Genomic DNA, 22225 nt, shown 5'->3' with positions numbered 1-22225 from the left:
GTGTATAAACCTTTTGTTCTATGCTTTTTGAGTTTTGCGACATATTTAGAAAGGTGTTCTCTACATGGAGAGTAAAAACAACAGACATTTATTTAAACAGAATCTTGGTTCATGAATCTACCTGCTACAGAGTTTAAATACTATTTTACCTGTAGCATCTTTATATCCGACCTCCAGCACTGAATGGAATGGGCTGAGTATAAAGGATTCTGCACAGGGAACCTTCAGTCATGAAACCCACTTGCTGTGGAAATTTGATTCACCTCTGTTGTTTAAAAACCACTCATTATTTGTCTGTTATGAATAAAACACTGTGCTAGGCACATTGTGGGATACAAATATGAAACCAGAAGAAATAGACGTCCTCCAAATCACTTGCACTGTAGTGTGGGAGATAGGTAAATTTTTAAAACATGGAGGAGGTGAAGAGGAGAGTGGTATGAGTGGTATGCAGGAGTGAGTAGTAAGGCTCAATGCAGTTTCAGTATAGACCTAGCTATTACTGATTACTGATGTTCTTATCGTGTAAGCAGGAGTTGACAAGCTTTATCTTTACAGGGCCAGGCAGTAAATATTTTCAGCTTTACAACTATTTAATTCTCCATGAATGAGAGTGGCTGTGTTTCCATGCAACTTTATTTATAAGCACCGAAATGTGAGTTTCATGTATTTTCACATGTTGTGAGACAATATTTTTTTTATTTGTTTTCAAGCATCAAAATGTGTAAAAAATACTTTTAGCTCATGGGCCATACAAAAACAGATGGCAGGATGGATTTGGCCCACAGGTCATGGTTTGTCACCCTCTGATGTAAAGAAATAACTGTGAAATTTTATCCCAAAGAGAGGCTATCAATTGTTGAAAGCCTCAAAAACAACTTAAAATTCATTGTTTTATTTAAGTTTTGCAAAAACAATCTAGAAGCAATGAATGGGGAGGCCATGAACATGTGACCTGCTGCTGTTCAGCTGGCCACTGCTTCAAGGTGGAGAGGATGGAGTTCTTTGATTCGAATTCACCGATTCCTTCTGTTAAACTGCCTTTCACCTAATATTTCTGTCAGAGAATCTAGAAACTATGGTGATTGATGCCATAGAAACACACAGCGAGCGAGCAGGGTGATGAGCTTGTGGATTGTGGCATGGCTGAGAGGGAAAAAGCTTTTTAGCTGCCAATCTAGAGGCAAAGTAATGGAATAAAATGCAATGTAGCTAGCATGCAGGGAGCTTTACTGTTTACCGAGCACATATATTATCGCCTTTACTTTTACTCAAAAATCACGATAACCCTGTAGGGTAGATATTTTTATGATTTTATAGATAAGGATCTGAATTTTTTCTTACAGCACCATTTGCATTTCCAGTGTCCCTCAATGCTGAGGCGAAGACCACAAGTAACAAGTAATAATAGTGAGGAAGATGATGACAGTAAAAGTGTACTATTCACTGGATGTTGGCTGTGTTCCAAACACTGAGCTAGGCAATAGTGCTTAGGATCACAAGCTTTGGAGTCAGGTAGACCTAGGTTCAAAGCTTAGTTCTGCCACTTACAGCTTTGTGACCTGGGGTAAGTTAGTGAACTTCTCGGAATTTTAGTTTTCTGATCTGTAAAAGGCAGGCGACGAAATACTATCTACCTCTTCTAGCTATAATATGAGATACTGAATGTAAAATGGTTAGCATGGTGTCTCACACATACTAAGTGCTCAGGAAATCTTTATTACTACTACACAGAGCTTAAAATAGTGAGTGATTAAAATAATTTAAAAATCCGCATACTTGGCATTCAGACCGTTTTTTACGTAGTCAAGTTTATCAACCAAGTTTGCAAATTCCTGGAAGTTGCAAAATAGCAGAAAGAGTTCTGTGTACCTGCACCCAGCTTCCCCCAATGGTGATGTCTTATATAGCTTCAGTACAATATCAAAATCAGAAAATTGACATTGGTATAATACTGTGAGCTAAAGTACAAATCTTATTTAGTCATCACTATTTTTTAACCTGCATTCACGTGTGTGCGTGTGTGTGTGTGTGTGTGTAGTTCTACGCAATTTTACCCCAAGTATAGATTTGTACAACAACCACCAAAATCAAGATACAAAATTATTTCCATTACCAAAAAATAACTCCCCTGTGCTACCTCTTTGGATTTGTACCTAACCCCCATCCCTGTCCTATGGAAACCACTAATCTGTTGTTTTGTCATTTCAAGAATATTAGATAAATGGAATCATACAGTATATAACCTTTTGAGATTGATTTTGCGATCCATCCAAGCTGTTGCAAGTTAGCCGTAGTTCATGCCTTTTTATTGCTGAGTAGTAGTACATGCTGTATGGACACACTAGAGTTTGTTCAACCGTCACCCATTGGAATACAGTTGGACTCTTTCCAGTGTTTTGCTATTACAAATAAAGCTGCCATGAATAATAGTGTTAATTTTTTTGTGTGGACATAAGTTTCCATTTCTTTATGCTCTGGAGAGTGATTGCTGAGTCATATGGTAGGTATATGTTTAAATTTACAAGAAAACAAAACTGTTTTCCAGAGAATCTGTACCATTTACCATTCCCACCAGCAATGTATGAGTTGTTTGTAGTAGTCTCTTATTATTTTCTTAGTGGCTTCAGGATCTGCAGTAATATCTTGTTTAATTCCTGATATTAGTGATTTGTCGTCTCTTTGTCAGTCTTCCTAGAGTTTTACCAATTTTGTTATCTTCTCATCCCCAGAACTACTTCCTTCCAACTTTCAGGGTTCCAGGTGAAAATTTACTGTCATTTGAATTGTTGTTTCTCTATAAGTAATATCTCATTTCTTTCTATCTGCCTTCAAGATTTTTTCCTTGTCTTTAGTCTTCTAGAGTTTTGTTTTGATGGGTTTTTTCATGTATTTCTTTGGTTCTGTCCTATTTGGGGTTTGCTTAGCTTGTTGAATCTGTAAGACTATGTCTTTCTATAAATTTGGGAATTTTTTAGCCATTATTTCTTCAAATATTTTTTCAGTCTCACACTCTTTCTCTTCCCTTTCTGGAATTCCAGTGATACAAATGTTAGATCTTTTGTTATTATCCCACAGGTCTCCGATGCTCTGTTAATTTTTCTCCCTATTTTCTCTCTGTTGTTCAGATTGGGTAATTCCTATTGATCTGTCTTTGATTTCACTGATTCTTCTCTCTGTTGTCTCCAATCTGCTATTGAGCCTGTCCAGTGAGTTATTTATTTATTTATTCTATAATTTCTGTTTGGTTCTTTTTTATAGCTTCTATTCCGTCACTGAAATTTCCCCCTTTTCATTTGTTTCAAGAGAATTCATAATTGCTTGCTGGAGCATTTTTATGATTGCTGCTTTAAAACAATTATCAGATAATTCCAACATCTGAGTCATCTCAGTGTTGGCATCTGTCGATTATCTATCTGTTCTCATTCAACTGTGATTGTCCTGGTTCTTGGTGTGATGAATGATTTTATATTATATCCTGGACATTTTGGATACTATGTTTGGAGAGCCTGATTCCTATTTCTCTTCTTTGTTAGCAGACAGCCATTCTATTTAGGTGTAATGCGTAGGTTCATGCGAAGGTGGATATTCAGCTCCCCACTGGGCCCTGCTGACACCACCTCTGCAAAAGCGAGCGATCCCTCATGCTGCTTCACTGCAGATGGGTGGGGTAGAAATTCAGCTCTTTCCCCTTGACTCTCTGGCAAAGGCAGATAGTTATCTCACCCTGCCTCATTCTACCTTGTTGATACTGGATAGTGGTGGAGCTTAATCTCCCTACTCACTCTCACTGACCTGAGGATGGGTAGCAAATCCAAATACAGACTAGACCCACTGTGCTCTAACCTTGCTCAGTCTCATTGATGCCCAGTGTGTGTGAGGGTGGAGGCTCAGCTCCATGCTGAGCTCTACCCTGGCAGGGAAATCAGAACACTGCTTGCTTCCTCTGGGCAGAGGGTAGAAGATGAGCTCCTTACTCAGCCTTGTTAAAACCATGAGGGCTGGGGAAATTTTTCAACTGGTATTTGGCTGGAGTAGGGCAAGTATTTTCGGATTCTTTTTTATTCTGCCAGGCCACCCTTTTCCTGGTCTTTCAGCTGAGAGGGGGTGGCAGCCTTCTCCTGGAGCTCTTTTTTGTCCATGCCTGTTGGCAATTCTGGGTTGCAGTCTTCTCCAACACCCTGTCCCAGATATATGGAAAGCATTGAGGAAACCAGTGGACTCACTGCCATGAGATCCTCAAGTCCTGAGATCTCAAGATAATCTATCTTCTTTCCATCTTTCAAAATCTTCCTATGCTTGTTTGTTGTGTTGTATCCAGCATTTTTTAATTGTAAGAGGGAGAACCTGGGAGGAATGGGCTACTCCATCTTAGGAAGAATCAGAAGTCAGACCTTCTTTTAAGACTATCTGTCTAGGCTCCTAAATTTGAAAGTGTATACCGTAACTAGTGGAGAAAGTGATGTCTTTGCCCTTGCTCAGTAGCATTCCTTTTAAGTATGGCAGTGCGGATACATTGGTGTGGGTAGTAATGACAGCAACACGATTAACAGTTACTGAATGCTTACTAAGTGGCAGGCACTATTCTAAGTACTTTCCATTAAGGAATACCTGTCATAGGTCTATAAGCTCTTATCTATAATACCAAAATCCAAAAGGCTCTGAAAACCGTAAGTTTTAAAAACTTATTTTGCCATCATTTGATGGCCAAATCTGTCCTGAAATGGTATTAGGCTACTTATGGTCTTTCTGTATCCTATTTAATGTGAATATACGTACATTTCACTGTAGAACTATTAATGTGTTTTCTTATAGGATGACTGCCCCAGACTCCATTAGGGATGTTAAGAAATGTAGAGTGTATATACCATGTTACCTTTCTAAAATCTAAAAATTTCTGAATTCTAAAATGCAGCTGATCTCCAAGGGTTATGAAGATTGTGTACTGGTACCAGCTTATGTGCCTGCCTGGAAGATTCCATTAAGGGAACACTTTCACTAATGCTTCAAAGCTCTTTCCAAACTCTACCTAAAATAACAAAACTTAGCACAAAAGTAACAAAGAGGTAAATCCAGGTAAACGGGCTAGGCAAATGTCCATTTTATCAAAAACCTGACCTCCCTCTCAGGTCATAGGCTAAATGCCTGATCACAGTCTGGTGCTATTAAACACTGAGACTCAACTCTTTTTTTTCAATAATCAAAATGCAAGCTTGTACAGGTCTAGTGGCACATATTCATGGAGGAAGCATTAGAACTATTGATAGGGAAGCTCAGAGTCAAAATCCTACCTCCATTCATTTTCTGAGGTGGCAGCATACATGAGAGTTCTAATAATTTATTTTAAAATTAACATTAGCCCACAGATATAAGACAAGTGACCTGCCTTACATGCACAGATCCCTAAACTAGAATATGTCCTGGCAACTAAGCTCAGTTCCATTGATCTGTGTGGGGAGCCATGTTCATTTCATTCATTCATTCATTCACTTAACAAATATACTGAGAACCTACTCTGCATAAGCCACTGGAATAGATGCCGTGGGCCCAGAAATAAACAAGATAGACATATTCTCAGATGTATTTGCCAAGCAACATCTTGAGCTCAAAGTAGAAATTAAATAAAGGATATTTGTGCTGCTTCTAATTTCCTGAAGATTGAATTATTCATTCTATTAGCTAGTGAGTTCCCAAAGTGTCTTATGATATGGCATTTCCAAGGGGAAAAGCATGAAAAAGAACACTGTGATTATAATTCTATTGACATGATGCTACCTCTTCACAAGAAAAGAGAAAGATGGAAAGGGAACAGCTATCCACCCAGTGATTGGATCAATATGGTTTGTCCCCCCTGCACCCTACTTTGAAGGCACCAGCTCATTCCTAAGGGCGAGAGCTGTAGGCCTGTCTTCTTACCAGGAAATGTTAATTTGACTCCCAGCTGCAGACTTAGACACATGTCCAGGCCCTAACATTGGTTCTCAACTCTCGCTACACATTAGGGATCACCTTGAGAGATTTTTAAGAATATAGATGCCAGGGACCCACACCAGATCCATTGATTCAGAGCTGCTGGGAGTGGGGCCTAAGCATAGGGATCTTTTCAAAGTTCCCCAGATGATTCTGAGGCACAGTGGGGACTAAACCACCGTAAATCTAGCCTAACCTGCTGATCATGGTTATATAAGTCCACTCTTGTGGATCAAATTGCATAACTAGGTTTTGTAACTGTTCTACTCACTACGTGCCAGACACTGTAGTAAGCACTTTACACACATTGTTTTGTTTTATCCTCACAAAGTGTTTGAGTCAAGGGGTTGCTTGAAGGACAGGGAGCTTTAGCCCTCCTCCCCCATCTTCATCAGATCCCTGAAAACAACTCCAAAAAATATGTATATATTAATATAATGAAAAAAACATTGTACTTGTTAGTATATTCAAGATAAAGTCCTCTTGGCTGTCCCCTCCAACTAGACTGTGCCTAAATCACTCCTATATGGAAATCCAGGAGCTGCCACTGCCTCAAAACAAGAGACTTTACAGTTGAAAAAAAGTTGAGTCACAGGGCAGTTAAGTGATTTGCCTAAAGCCACACAGCTTGTAGTAGAGTTGAAGCCACTTTTGTTCACCAACTTCACAAGGGCTGGTGCAACAGACTGGATTGTGTTTCTCCAAAATTCATATGTTGACATTCTAACTGCAATGTGACTGTACTTGGAGACAGGGCCTATAAGAAAGTAATCAAGGTTAAATGAATCATAAAGGTGGGGCCCTGATCCAATAGGATTAGTGTCCTTATAAGAAGAGACACTAGACAGCTCATTCCTTCTCCCTCTCTTTCTCTCTCTGCCATGTGAGGACACAGTGAGAAGGCAACTGTCTGCAAGCCAGGAAGAGAGTCCTCACCAGGAACTGACCCTGCTGGGCCTTGATCTGGGACCTCCAGTCTCCAGAACTGTGAGAAAATACATGTCTGTTGTTTAAGTCACCCCATCTATGGTGTTTTGTTATGGCACCCTGAGCTAACTAAAACAGCTGGTATCATCATTAGTTGTTACTGTAGGCCCAGCATCTAGCTCAGTGCCTATGCCTGGCACATGCTAGATGCTCTGAATGAGTGGAAAGGCTGCAAGGCTGTGCTCTATACCACTCTGCACATACCTTGTCACAAGGTCCAGACGCAGGCCCTCCTTGCACCTCTGTTCTAGTCCCTACATCTACACCTCTTCCCGGAGCCTGGTGCTCTACCTAGGACTCTGGTTATTATGATCTGACTCAGTTGTTGCTGGTTCTGCTATTCCCTCCTGCTTAAAGCTATTGGATGTCAAAACACACCACACCAGAGCCAGTGATCACAAGTAATTCAAAGGTTCATCACTATATATTGGTCCCCAGAACCAGGCATGTGCTCTTGCTCTCTCACTCTCTCTCTTTCTGTGCCTGAACATCAGAGAGCCCTCTTGCCAGTGGGCCCTTTCACTTGGAGATTTCTCTTGCTTTGCCTAGCTCCCTGGGGTGGGGGCGGGGAGAAAGAGAAAGAGAGAAACAGACACTTGGCCCTGGGGGAGATATATGTTTGTGTGTGTGTGTGTGGATGTATGTATGTATCTATCTATCTATCTGTGGAATAGGAGCCCGCCTGCAGAATTTTTGAATAATGAGAGGGCGGCCTAATTTCAGGCCATCATCCTGGTGTGGATAATTGGAGATCAAAAGAAGCAAGGCAGGTTGCTTCAAAAGGGACTTCTAGGGCATAGTGAGTGCAGCTGGGGTTTCTGATGGTTTCTGACCTGACAGATGTAAATGGTGCTATCAAATGTCATTTTGCTGGGAGTGACTTAATATATTCAACTCCATTTTCCCATAATTCACCCCTGACATTTGGTCTGCTGTGCCAGGACTCTTGGAAGTATACTCACATGTAGGCGGTGCTTGGTTTTCCATACCCAGCTCAGTATGGAAAAGTCCATCTGCAGCAGGAGGGACCCTGGAACAAGGTGCACAGCCAATCATCCCAGGCTGCAGAGGACACCTAGGAGAACCTGGGAGTTTAGGGCATCTTGTGTAAAAATTGAGTTATATCGTTAACTGTTTTGATTTGGTGGTACATCCATTGGGCTATCTGTATGGTCAATCCTAAGATATTCTGTAGTTCTGAGACACTTTCCCCTGAGATTTAGTGGTTGGGGAAGGCCAAATCTCAAAGTTTCTGGCACTAGCAACAGGTCTGCAGCAAACGGAGAGGGGAGAACATTGCCTTTATGATTTTGGCCCCAGGGGCCCTTAACAGCATCCTTTGTTTAAAGGGCTTATTTTGTGTTTGGTTTGGTGGACTGTGGTATTTGGACTGGCCTTATAGCTGCCCAGTAACTCTAATCTCTCCAGGGCCTCTTTTACAGGGGCTGTTTATCTAATTAGGGGGAGCGGGGCACCCTGCAATCTGGGGAAGCACTCCTAATAAATAGCCATCAGGCATCTGCATCTAGGGAGGCCTCTGCCAAGCTAATAAGGGCATTGCTGCCTTCTAAGTATTCATTAAAATGGTAGACCTATTGGCCCATACCCATTCCGCTCAGCGGTTGTCTGTCTTCTCCTAATAGGGTCTTGTTGCTAAGGGCCCTAGTACTGAGTACCACAGTATTTGTATTTCTGTTTTTTGCCTTCTAATTGCCATTTTTTTGTGGCTGATAATTACATAAGCTGCTGGAACTTTTACTCCTCTTCTTCATGGCTTCCTCTTCTGGGAAGTCCCAGTTTATGTCCTCATAAAGGCAGCAGCACTGCCTTCCTTGGATGTCTGTTTTGCCGTGGCAGCTAGGGTACATACTTTTGTCTTGGATTTAACCAGGCCTGAGCATGCTGGGATGCTGGAGTGCATCGTACTACCCAGGCTCCTTGGTAGTTTGCATTGCACATGGAGTGCACTGGTGTCCTGTGGCCTCTTTGGGGGTGACGGACTTAGGCATTCAGGGCTGTATTGCATCAAAGATTTTGCCACATGGCACCAAGGATGGTACCTATACCTGGGAGGATCTGGGCCTTTGTGAAGAGGCAGAGGCAGCCACAACAGCATGAGCCTTTAGGGCCTTACAGGGTCTTCTGTAGCCACCCCCCGAAGTGGATAGAAAACTCAGCACACCACAGTCACAATAGCCAAGGGGAGCTCCCTGCAGTGGCAATTGGGAGGGAGCCAGGGCTCAGGCAGATCGATGCTACTTCACCCTGAACAGGGGCACCTATCAGAGTGACCACATTCTCATGCTTATGGGTCCTTCTGCAATTCAGGCTACGTAAGACCCTATACAAGCAACAGAGTGTGCTGCAAGTAAGGGCAAGCTTTCGCCAGCAGTCAAGGGAGCTGTTATAAACCTTTTGGGTCTTCGCGCTTATTCAGCTAGTAAGCCAAGAGCAAGAAATGAATTGTGGCCAACCTGAACTCCACGTCATCCTGTTGCGATGCCACAACACCATCCTTAGCTTCTTGTCAGCCTGTCTGGATTTCTCTTGTATCTCACCAGATTCTTCATTGCCCCTGTAAACCACACCACCACCACCGTCAGAGCCTCCCATTTTTTAGGCACAGATATTGACTCCACTGCCAGGGGTGGGGAATCTGCAGCCTTGGGGCTACATGTGGCCTTCTGGATCTTTGAGTGTGGCCTTTTGACTGACTCCAAATTTTTTATTTTTATATTTATTTTTATTTTATTTTATTTATTTACTTTTTTTTTTTTGAGACAGAGTCTTACTCTGTTGCCCAGGCTAGAGTGCCGTGGTGTCAACCTAGCTCATGGCAACCTCAAACTCCTGGGCTCAAGAGATCCTCCTGCCTCAGCCTCCCAAGTAGCTGGGACTATAGGCATGTGCCACCATGCCCGGCTAATTTTTTCTATACATATGTTTAGTTGTCCATATAATTTCTTTCTATTTTTAGTAGAGACTGGGTCTTGCTCTTGCTCAGGCTGGTCTCGAACTCCTGACCTCGAGCGATCCACCCGCCTCTGCCTCCCAGAGTGCTAGGATTACAGGCGTGAGCCACTGCCCCGGGTCTGAATCCAAATTTTACAGGACAAATCCTTTTAATAAAGGTGGCAGGTTCCCCACCCCTGGCTGGGCTGGCCTTTGCTCTAGGTCTGAAGTAAAGAAAAGCAGAGGTATTTACATTCAATACTCCTGAGTGTCATCAGCTCCTGTTTGTCCCAAGCCCTACCTGATCCTACTGTTTCCCTTGTCTTGCTCCTCAACCACCACAGCCCAGGGCAGCTTAAACACTCAGGAAGTCAGTCCACCAAGAGTACCTCCCCCCTTTGGCACCAAGACTAGGAATGGAGAATATTCTGGAAGAAGTTGTACAGGGAAGGCCTGCTTTAAAGCACAGAGGTTCTACCCGCCTTCAAGATGTCTGGCTCTGGGGCGAGGTGACCAGACCACAAGCCACAGCCAACAGGAGCTAAGGCAGACTGCATATGTCACCCCTATCAGGCAAAGTGAACTGCTCCCCTGGGGACTTTCCACTGGCCCCTGGCAAGGTGGCAGAGCACCAAATCCTGAGCTACAGCCTGGCGTTCTAGGGGCCAAGTCAACTTCACAGCTATAAAGATAAGCCAAGGAAGGCAGAGAGGGGAGGAGAGTGGCACAAAGGGAGGGAGAGAGAAGGAGGAAGAGAGGGAGGGAGGAAGGAAGGAAGGAAGGAGGGAAGGAATTAAAGATTGGGTTCACACCATGACCTCCCCTTCCCTGCCCCCAAGCAGACACAGAGGACTGCAGCCACCTTGACCTTAATGTCTCCTGAGCACTTTAAGGCTGCACCATGTCCTGCCCACCAGGCTTCCTTCAATGCCAGTAGAACCTCATGGAAAGGTTGGTTTAAATCATCCCTGCTTTGCTGCACAGAGACATGGCTGGGAACATATATTGCAAAGCAGGCCTTACAAAATCCAAGGAATCTGAGCTGCCTTGCTCAGGCTGGTCTTGAACTCCTGAGCTCAAGCCATCCGCCTATCTCTGTCTCCCAGAGTGCTAGGATTACAGGCGTGAGCCACCATGCTCAGTCGGCAGTCTTTAAATGGAGACCCTGCACTCCATGGTTAGAGAGAAGGCACATCAACCCCATCCACCAGGGAAAAGTCACCTGCTGACCTAACATAGCCACAGAAGTCTGTTAAGGGCTGAGGACAAGGTCTACATTGAAAGAGCTCCACAGCGTGGGGCTGGGTAGGGTGCCTGGCACGGCAAGGAGGAGCCACGGGACACTGAGGAAGGGCCATAGCTGATCAGCCAGGTGAGTGGGCAAGGCTGATGGAGCTGCTACATCAAGGTCCCGAAGAATGGATCTGGCACCCCAAAGGGGGCCCGATTTGGCAGGGAGAAAGTGCACTGTGTACAATTCCCTCCCTGACCTCCACGGCAGCCACACACGAGCAGCTACATAATTTGCATGACCAAAATGAAAATGTAGGACCCCTTGTTCAAAAATTAAGAATTTCAAGATGAAGACAGCAGAACATTATACCAAGCACAGGACCCTTCTAAGCATTGGGCCCTGTGTGTCAATGAAGCTGGCCCTATAGCTGGAAAAGTCTAGAAATTTCCAGAAGGAGCTGCCGGAGGGAGGGAAGAGTGGGACCCTTAGCAGGAGGGGAAGGTCCACCCACGTGGTATGAGGTGCCAACTCTTCCATTGGGTATGACCAATGGCAGGGTGAGGTTAGAGAAGGGAGGCCTTGACCTTGGCTCCCAGGCCAGACTCCCATCAGCAAAGAAGTAGTAACTAGTAAGAGCTACAAGACAGAAGGGAGGAAGCGAGGCCAAAGTCTTCCCCAGCAACCAGAGGAAATGTTCCTTCTGAGCACTGGCTCATTCATTTTTGACTGGTTTTAGTTTTAGAGAGTTTCTTATAAAATGAGACAGGGGTGAGAGCAAAGGGAGGTAGGATGGATGAGGAATGGCACAGCTACCCTTAAACGTGGCCGGCATCAGCAGGACTTGGAGTCTATGTTGTTTGACTTGAGGTGCACTTTGAAATGACTTCTATGCGCCACAAATCAGTCAAACTCTTTCTCTACCTGTAAGTACTTCAATTCCATCATTGCCAGTTCATTCCTGTGGCAAATACTCAATTATCCCTGGGCTGCTTCCTACTTTGGGCCCTTGTGAAAGCCCTAGAAGAAGCTGTCTACTTACTCTGATCGTTTCCCTTATAAACCAACACACACTTTTCCCTCAGACAAAGATAAAGCAGCAAAATGAAAAAGGCCTTAGGTACCCCAGGCCCCTAACTCTGTAAGACCAAGACACAGAAGTGGCAGTAAAAGGAGAAAGGCAGGCAAGTGTAGAGTGAGTGGGAAAAATAGAAAGGCCCAGAAAGGAGGTGCTAGTGGGGACAGGCCAACAACTTTTCCATTACTTTTCCTACCAGTCCACAGAATGCTTTCAGAGGTCCCTAAACAGGGCCAGCCTCTTCAGCAAACCAGTCTCCAAGCTGCCTTCCAGCCCACCATGCAAGACAAGGATCACTACTGATGCACATTTTTCTACCACAAATCACCACCCACATTCATCCCTTCCACACAGTTAAAGCTCAAGGATGATAGAAAAGCTGTGAGTAATTCCAGGCACCTGCCTCTGTGAAGGCAAGAACACAGCTGCTGTATCCCAGAAAAGGGATCTCCTACACCCTGTACGCAGGGCCAGCACGTGTTCCCCACTGCTTCTACCATACTGTGGAGGACTAATGTCAGAGCTCTCCATCTGGCCTTCACAACAGTCCCCTTCCCATAGGGGCAGCCCCTGTGAAGGGGGAGCTTGCATGGACAGGGCAGTGAGTTTGTCTCTGCTTGTTTCCACTGTTTTCTTGACTAATACCAAGTCTCCTTGTCTGGATCATCCAACCCATTCTCCCTCTGAGCTTCCTCCCAGTCACCTAGCAAGGGGAGGATGTCTCCTGATCCATCCTCCTTATAATCAGTGCTCAATTGCTTCTATTGGAAACAGACCAGGCTCTGGAAAAATGAAAAAGCTGATGGCATTCCCTGTCCCCAGACTCTGCAAAGGCACAAATGCAGTTGCCCTATCTCAGTCTATGTGAGAGAGAGGAGAGGTCTGGAGAACCCACAGTCTACAGGGCAGCAGCAAGAAAATAGAGTAATGGAGAATGTCTAGAGTGTGTACTGATCCTTGTGTAAAGAGGACGAATCAATTCAGGAAAAGTTTGAATCCTTATTTTCTGGCTTCTGCTTTTATGCTTCTCAGTCACGATCAGGTATCCTTTTCAAGTCTTCGTCATTGTATGTCATTGAGTCACTCCCAAAGACTCAAGGATTATTCCTGGCTTTATTTGTTTTAGACACCAAGATAGATGGTGTCTCCTTGTCCATAGATACAGCAAAAAGAACAAACATTCCCTAAATCCAATACCCTGGCCCTAAAGGCACCGATAGCTGCTTTCGTGTAAAGGGGAGCTAAGAACTGGAGTGAAGCGGAGAACTCCAAGCCCTCAGGCCTGTGAGAAATGGAATCTAGACTCTAGAGGGCTATAGAGTGACTATGTTGGCAAATTGTTCCAGCTTCAGCAACTTATCCCCCTCTGCTACTCATGGTTGTTGTGATCATACAACCTTTTCAAGATCTGCCAAGAGATCATCTTTGAGATTACATAAGTAGCTTTGTATACTGATGTGCACTCAAGCATGTGGTCTGTGAGAGAGATCTCTAGAACAGTTGCCCTTGTACCAAAACTTGTTATGTACCCTAAAAGACAAGGAACCTTGGAATGGGGTGGGGGGGTTCTTGCTTTAGCAGCCTTTTTCTCATTATGCCTCTGTTCACCAACCTCAGGCTAATCAGGGGAAGTTCACGTCCACCCTGGACCCCTAGTTAGCTAAGGGCCATGAGACTCAGACTGGCACCGAAGTCCATGCAGGACACTTTAGGGTGATACAGGCTGGTTGTGCAGGGATCTCCCAGCTTAGTCCTAGCTCTTCCTAAGTGCCCCTACTGGAGCTGAGGCAAAGCACTCCCCACTGGGAATGGAAGCGGGCTGGCCCCCTCGCTTTTACATGTGCTAGGGGATGCAGGGCGCTAGTTGCCTCATCACTCTGCTAGGAGGAAAGTGGAGAGTATGGAAACCAGGCATCTTAGAAGTAACAAAGGAAAGAAAGAAAATGTGAATTGAAGCACAATAACATATTCACAGTGCCATAGCAGTTTGTTTTGCTTGTCAGGAGCCCACGGTTCACTTCTTGTTATTACAGTATTTGTGTGTCTCCAGAGCTTCAAACTATCTTTATTATTCACAACTATTAGCTCAGCTCATCTACGTATTTATTTTCCTAGGATTGATGTTTAGTTTGTATCTCATGATATATGATGTTTTATTATGCAGGTCCTCTGCACTTCTGCTAGAAGTGTGTTTTAGACCTCCAAATAATACTCAGTAGTAAGACACCCTGGACCCAATACCTAGAGCCTGGAAGTCTGTCTTCTAAGAGAGGGCTGTTTGGGGGCTAAACACTGCCCAGGACAGTCACTATTCTCTTGCACCAGACTGTAAGGAGTTTGCATGACCTGGGAGAGGGACAGTGCAGATTCTGTCATATCTCAGACTATGACATCCTCCTGTCCCCATTCCTGGAACCATGGATCTCCCACCTTTGCCCAGTCCACAAGACTAGTCTTGGCTTTGAGGCAGAGGAGTATAGAAAGAGCTCTAAGCCAACCAGCCTTCTGGGCTCAGCTTCAAACTGCCTTTCTGACTTTTGCAGACTCTACTTCTGCACTTAATTTAGATGACTTCAGCCCTACTGTTTTTCTACCTTTTCTAAACATGGGTCCAAGTCCTTCCCTTGATAATTTACCAAATATGCTTCATCTCCCTCCATAGATGGGTAGTTCTGTTGTTTTTCCAGGGGGATGGAGGTGGGTGAATCATAGGTCTGGGTGTTACTGTGAGGGTCTGGAAGAATCCCTTAAAACAGTTGGGGATCACCAATCCTCATTCTCCCCATTCTGTTTATCTCATCTTCTCTTATTTACATACTCCCAACTCCCACCTCCTCCTAGAGTCAGTTAAGAAGCTCTAGCTTCTCAGCTTCATTGTCTACCATCCCCTCCTCAAATACGAGACTGACTCGTAGAAACCAGACCACATTCAGCTAGTCAGAACTGCCCAGGGCCTGGGAGGTCCCAAGACAGTGCCAAAGGAATCCTAGTTGAAGGTCATCCAGGTCACTAATGAGAAAGATGGGGTGAGGAAGGGATGAAGAGAGGTTGATTAATGGGTACAAGTATACAGTTAGAAGAAATAAGACCTACTGTTTGATAGATCTTTCTAGTGTAAAGAAAAGGTAAATATTTAAGGTGATGGATATCCCAATTACCCTGATGTCATTATACACACGTATCAAATTATCACATGTACCCCAAAAGTATGTACAGCTATTATGGATCAATAAAAAATTTTTAAAAGACTTAGTGTTCAATAAATAAGTAGGGTGACTATAGTTAACAACAATCTATTGTACATTTCAAAATGGCTAGAAGAGAATAATTCAAATGTTCCTAGTATATAGAAAAGATAAATATTTAAAGTGGTGGATATTCCAATAACCCTAATTTAATCTTTACACATTATATGAATGTATCAAACTATCCTATGTACCTCAAAAATGTGTACATCTATTATGTATTAATATTAATAAAAAGGAATTTAAAAAAGGAAGATCAGGGTCTCAGAGAACAAATCTTTTAAACAGCCAAATCTGCCCCTACACTGTGCACCAGGTTCCTTCCCAAAAAAGCCTGCTCCAGCGTTGACTCAACTGTTATCAGCCTTCATTCCTTGTATCTGATTTTGTCCTGCTTCCAGCTTGTCCTGTGGTTCCTCCTTTTCTGTCTGGCCTTAGATGAATAAAAAGAAAATGGAGCTTGGTACTAGAAAGCTCTGGATTTGAATTTTGGCTCTTCCACTTACAGATGTGTGTGACTTTAAGCAAATTTCTTTACCTTCTGAACCGTAGTTTCTTCACCTCTAAAATGCAAAAGAATATCTTCTGCCTCTCAAAGCTGTCTCATCTCAGGATTAAGTGGGATAAGATACATAAAGAATACATAGCACCCAGCATACAGTAGGTGCTCAGTACATTGGCTGTTACTCCGTCTCAAGATCAAGTCATTGAGGTGGCCACTATTCCACCAATGTGTAAGGCTGGTGTGGTCTACTGAGAGGACAAAGGAAAATGTGTATTTTGCTCTTCATATTGGAACCTAGGCACTATTTTCATTTTATCTACAATGCTTCCTTCCACAACTATGTGGCTTTGCTCCCCTAGCGACAGTCTTTTTTATTGTCTTGGCCCTAAGAACCCCCTTTTGAAGCCCCTCCTCATTCTCAGTCCCTCACTATACTCCAATAAGCTCTGCTTACACTTGGCAGGCCCAGAAAAATGGGAACTTGAAAAGCAAAACAGGATCAGGTCCAAAAACTAAGTAAAATTCAGAGACAGTGTGGTCGTAAGATGACGTATGGGCAGGTCAAAGTGATGTTCAGAAATGATTCCAGGGACACAGCCAGTCTGCCATGGTATACCCCTTAGGTATGGTTCAGTGCACTCTTCAGGGATAAGGTGTACCTTGTATGTTTTTAAAGAAGCCAAGCTAGTCCAGACACCCACTTTAATTCACTCAAGTGCACAGCCCAACCCCAAGTATGGTGTGGCTGTTGTATTCCTAAATTGTCAACCAAAATATATGAGAATGCCCCCGGGGATCTAGTCTGAGATTGTGGAGAGGGAGGTCCAAACCGATCGCTCTTCTGCTCAAAAATTTGAAATAACTTCTTATCGCCTGTTGAATGAAGTGCAAACTCAGCCTACAGCATTCAGATGTTTTCCACAAGTTAACCTCAACCGACCTTGCCAGGCTGATTTCACCTTGCTTCCCTATCCACACCCACACTTCAGCCACACGGACTGTTCATTCCCTGAACATGCCCCCATACACGCCCACCTCTGTGGCTTTGCTGCTTATTTTTATTTATGACTTCTTTTCTGCCCCCCATCTCTACCTACTGAAATCCTTCACAATCCCTCTGAAAAAATGGACTCTCCCATGAATCCTTTCCTGATCCCTCAAGCCTCCTTCAACTCTTTCCCCTGAACCATCCTTTCTATCTCACTTGCAGCATGAATTCTAGCTTGAGCCTGAGTTGTGGCCCTTGCTGGGTTTGAATATCGTAGGCAGGTCTGGTAGATTGGGGGAATCGTGGTGGGGCTGAGGGCCACTGGGGAGATCGGGACTTCTGAGGGGAGGTGACAACAAAGCGTAACAGAGCTGACTCAGACACAAAGCCCAGGTCCGAAGTAGGAAGCAGCGATTTGCAGTGCAATACGACGGCTGTTATCTGCATCTGCTCCCAGCCCAGCCTCCCCGGATGCAGGCCTGTGTCCTATCCGGGGACTATTTGCATCCATGAATGAGTTTCATGGCAGCAAAAGGCATGAGATTCTGATCCCCTCTTCCTAACAGGGCCCACGAGGTCAAGGCATAAATGATTCCTAATGGCCTAAGATGGTCCAAATGAGGCCAAACTGCAGAGAAGGAACAAGTATGATGCTCTGAGAGGACATTTTCCATGGAGGGAGAATCAGAGTCCAGTCACTGGAGAAGAGTTCTGGTTCAGGACACACAGTCATCCTAGACACCCAATGGATGCTCTTCAAAGGCAAGAACTGCATCTAAGCCACTGAAGAGTGGAAACCCTCAGGGATCCAGGGAGTTTTTCCCCTAGGACATCTCTGATCTGAGTCTGACAGAGTACAGATGACACCTTGAGAAACCATCTTGATGAGGATGGATCAAGTCAGCATTCTGCACTGGAACCAGTTAAAACTGGTGGCTTGGCTGGGGCCACCTCTGTCTGATGGGGTAGTGGTGAGGAGCACACACTCTGGAACCAACTACCCGGGTTCAGCTTGATAACTTCATTTGTCCTGTGCTTCAGCTTCCTCATACATAAATGGGGATACCAGAGTCAGTCAATTGAGAGCAGCAAGTCGGACCTCCTTAATGTCAGTAGTTGTGAAGTCCATTTCAAGGGGCGAGACTAAGTTACCAATCACCCAGCAGGCTTCATCAAACAAGTAGAGGACTGATTCATAAGTATGTGGATATGTGAAAGCGACTCTAGAGACTCCTGGGTCTTCTTAAAGAGAGCAACTATTAGAATTCTTTCTAGAAAAAAAATGAATGAGGGGTCTCAATGCCATTGTCATTTGGATATTGAAGGATAAGAGACCTTATTTTTCATTTGCAGGCTTATACTACCTTGTCATGCTGGCAACACCCAGCAGACCAGTGGTGACCACTGGAGAGGGGCTGTGTGCTTGGTGGACAGTGGAAAAGAATATGAGGCATGGCGGAGTGATGTGGGGACTGTAGGGCAGAGTGTGGGGCACCCAGTAGGACAGCAGTAGTGTCAGCGGGAATATACTTGATTCTGAGCACAGGGAAGACCCTATCAAAGACCCTAGAGGATTAAGTAATTGATACTGGCTAGCTAAACCTTGGCCCCAAACTACAGGTAGGACTCCCATCCTTAGGGGCTCCTAGAAGTGCTTGAAGTGAAGGACTTTGCAAAAAGCTAAACATCCTGTGTGAGCAAGTATGTGTCAGAGCCAGAGAAATTCAGATTTCCCAGTTATTTGTGTCCTTGCCTTATCTCTTTCATTAATCTCTTTGGGGACAGGTGCTAAGTCTTAACTCATCTCTGTATCTCCCAAGAGCCGGAGCCCTAGTCCTGGCAGAATGTTGTGGAGCCTGTGGGGCGGTCTGATGCCCACTGAACCAGCAGCAGTACATGGAAGAGCAGGTTCCACCCTGAGCACAGATGAGACTTGCTAGAAATGTCTCACTTATCTCTGTCCCCCAACGGCATCTAGACCCCTGGGTTTCACTTTTTTTCCCTACATTTTTCAGCTTCATTCAGGTATAATTTATGCACCTTAAATTGACCTATTTTAAGTGCACAGTTTGAGTGTCAATAAATGTATACAATCACACAACTATCATCACATCACATAGTTGAGAACACTTCCACCACCCCAAAGTTTTCCCTGTGCTCCTTAGCAATCAGCCCCGCTCCAACTTTCAGACCCAGGCAGCCACTGATGTGTTGTTCATTACTTATGGTTTTGTCTTTTCTAGAAATTTCATACTAAGGAATCATACAGTATACTTGCTGTCCTTCATTGCATATGTTTAAGGTTCACCCATGTTGTAACACATATCAATTATTTGTCCTTTTTATTGCTGTGTAGTATTCCATTGTCTGAATAAGCCACATTTGGTTTACTCATTTACTAACTTATGGATATTTGGGTTATTTCCAATTTGTTTTTATGAAAAATGTTTCCATGTTTATTTGCATACTCGTCTTTGTGTGGACATATGTTTTCATTTATTTTGGGTAGATACCTAGGAGTGGAATTGAGGCCATATGATAAATGTATGGTCTTCATTGACTTGAAGCACCTAACAGGGATTAACAAGTAAGAGGCTGAAAGTAAGCCATGTGACAATGGGACACTTGATTAGGGGCATGAGAGAGAATTCCAGGAAGAGGAAGAAGATTACTGAGAAAATAGATGGAAATGCATTTACAGGAAAAAATTCATCTACTTTATAATTTGTACTTCAGTATTCAGGAAGCCTAAACATTTATTTTATCTAATACAAAACTGTCTCAATCTATTATAATTGTAGAACTTCACCTTGATCACAGCATACATGATTAGGCATGCGTGGGTGGACAACTACAGTGATAAGGGCATCTATAAAGGCACCTAAATCTGGGCATAGCTTACATGGTTGTCCACTTTTACAAATCCACTAAGTTTAATCATTACAAGAATTTGCCTTTAACGAAAAGTTCCACTTAAAAGATTCAATAGGAATTTCTACTCTGTAGAGGCTACCATTGCGTAGTTGTATTTATTTTATCCACCCTCTACGGAAGCCATTCTGAATAGTAATCTCCTCTTATAATATGAAACTGATAAGGTTTTGGGGTGAGAGATTATGAGGGAGAACAGAGAACTCTGTGACAACAGGAATCACTATTCCATAGACACACAAGTCAAATTGTATTCTCTTATAATTGATCTAACCCAGTTAATTGATAACAAAGAAATCCATCCTGTTTCCTGGCACAAGAGTATAAAAGAAGGAACCTCTGTAATTAGAGACTTAAAGATTGAGAATTCTGGTTATTCATTTTTCAGTTCTCAAATACAAAAACAGATTTAGAGTTTGAGGCAGAGAAAAAAAAATTATCCACTTTCATCTTCCACCCATTGGAAAGATCACCCCAAGCACTCTGGGCAATTTGGGCATAGGTATCTTAGAGTTCAGTAAATCTGGCTTACTAGGGATTAAGATAGGAGAGCCAGCTCCAGGAAGATTTTTTTTTTTTTTTTTGAGGCAGGGTCTCAGTCTATCATTGGGCTAGAGTGCAGTGGCATCTTCATAGCTCACTGCAACCTCAAACTCCTGGGCTCAAGCAGTCCTCCTGCCTCAGCCTCCCAAGTAGCTGGGACTATAGGTGCACATGACCATGACCAGTTAATTTTTCTATTTTTTGTAGAGATGGGGTCTAGCTATGTTGCTCAGGCTGGTCTCAAACTCCTGGCCTCAAACAATCCTCCTGCCTCGGCCTCCCAAAGTGCTGGGAGTATCGGCGTCAGCCACTGTGCCTAGCCTCCAGGAAGATTTTTGACGTATCTATCACAGCACAGAGTACCTTTTTCTTTGATGAAGACCCATAGGAATATCTCTTGGACTTCAATATCAGGAAAAAGCATGATTCTCCTGAACAAAGTGATTATTTTTATCCTCCATAAATGGTTCTCAGAGTGTGATCTTGACCAGCAGCATCCATATCACCTGGGATCTTCTTAGAAATCCACACCCAGACCTACCAAATCAGAAACTCTGGAGGTGAGACCCAGCAATCTGGGTTTTGATAAGCCTTCCTGGTGATTTGGATGGGCGCCAAAATTTGAGAACCACTGTACTGTTTAACTGGTGGCTGAGAAACTTAGAGCCAAATTTGCAGCCTTTCTCTAGCAACTGTTTTCTAACTCATCTCCCCACCACCTTAGGGGCAGAGAAGTGTTCATTAGCACCCTTAGATCCCCAGCTCCTTGGAGATTTAAAAAAGATTTTGACAACACTAACTGAATTGGGCTGAACCAGAAAACCCAATTTCAGAAAATTGATAATTTATTTGTTCAATGTCCAATAAATACTTCCTCTGAGTTAAAAAACCACATTAGGATTATATTACAATTGCTTAATCTATAACAAATAGTTGGTTTTGAAAATCTTGGATGGTAATATTGGCCACTTATGCACTAAAAACCAAAAAAAAAAAAAAAGAGGATTTCCTCATTTTGTATAGGCTAAGTGCCCTTCAACTTCAGTTACAAATGATTAATTAGGCATGGTTATGTTTTGTGAGTGAATTATAAGTTTGTAAAAGAGGTAGAAAAGTAGATATAAAAGCAGGTGCATGTAAATTATCTATCATGAATCGCTGGGTAGCCTGGAAATCTCTTGTTCTTTGGTTAATAGAACATTCAGAAAACCTAAATCGGCCAGGCGTGGTGGCTCACGCCTGTAATCCTAGCACTCTGGGAGGCCGAGGTGGGTGGATCGCTCGAGGTCAGGAGTTCGAGACCAGCCTGAGCAAGAGCGAGACCCTGTCTCTACTAAAAATAGAAAGAAATTATATGGACAACTAAAAATACATATAGAAAAAATTAGCCAGGTATGGTGGCACATGCCTGTAGTCCCAGCTACTCGGGAGGCTGAGGCAGTAGGATTGCTTAAGCCCAGGAGTTTGAGGTTGCTGTAAGCTAGGCTGATGCCACGGCACTCACTCTAGCCAGGGCAACAGAGCGAGACTCTGTCTCAAAAAAAAAAAAAAAAAAAAAAAAAAAAAAAAGAAAAAAGAAAACCTAAATCTATGATGCCAAATGAGCAAATGTGGCTCATTTTCAGGAACTGAGTGTTTTTCAGCTCTTGTCACTTATTTTTAACCTTTCAGAAGCCAGAGTGAATCTGTTTCATCTCAGCTCTACTTCTGAGTACTTGTGAGACTTTGGGTGAGATTTTTCCCCCCTCTGGACCTCATTTCTGCCTCTGCAAAATGACAGCATTTAATTTCATCA

Source organism: Eulemur rufifrons, chromosome 30, assembly GCF_041146395.1.
Source record: "Eulemur rufifrons isolate Redbay chromosome 30, OSU_ERuf_1, whole genome shotgun sequence".
Taxonomy (NCBI): Eukaryota; Metazoa; Chordata; class Mammalia; order Primates; family Lemuridae; genus Eulemur; species Eulemur rufifrons.
The sequence above is the reverse complement of the archived record's forward strand: the minus strand, read 5'-3'. Positions refer to the sequence as shown.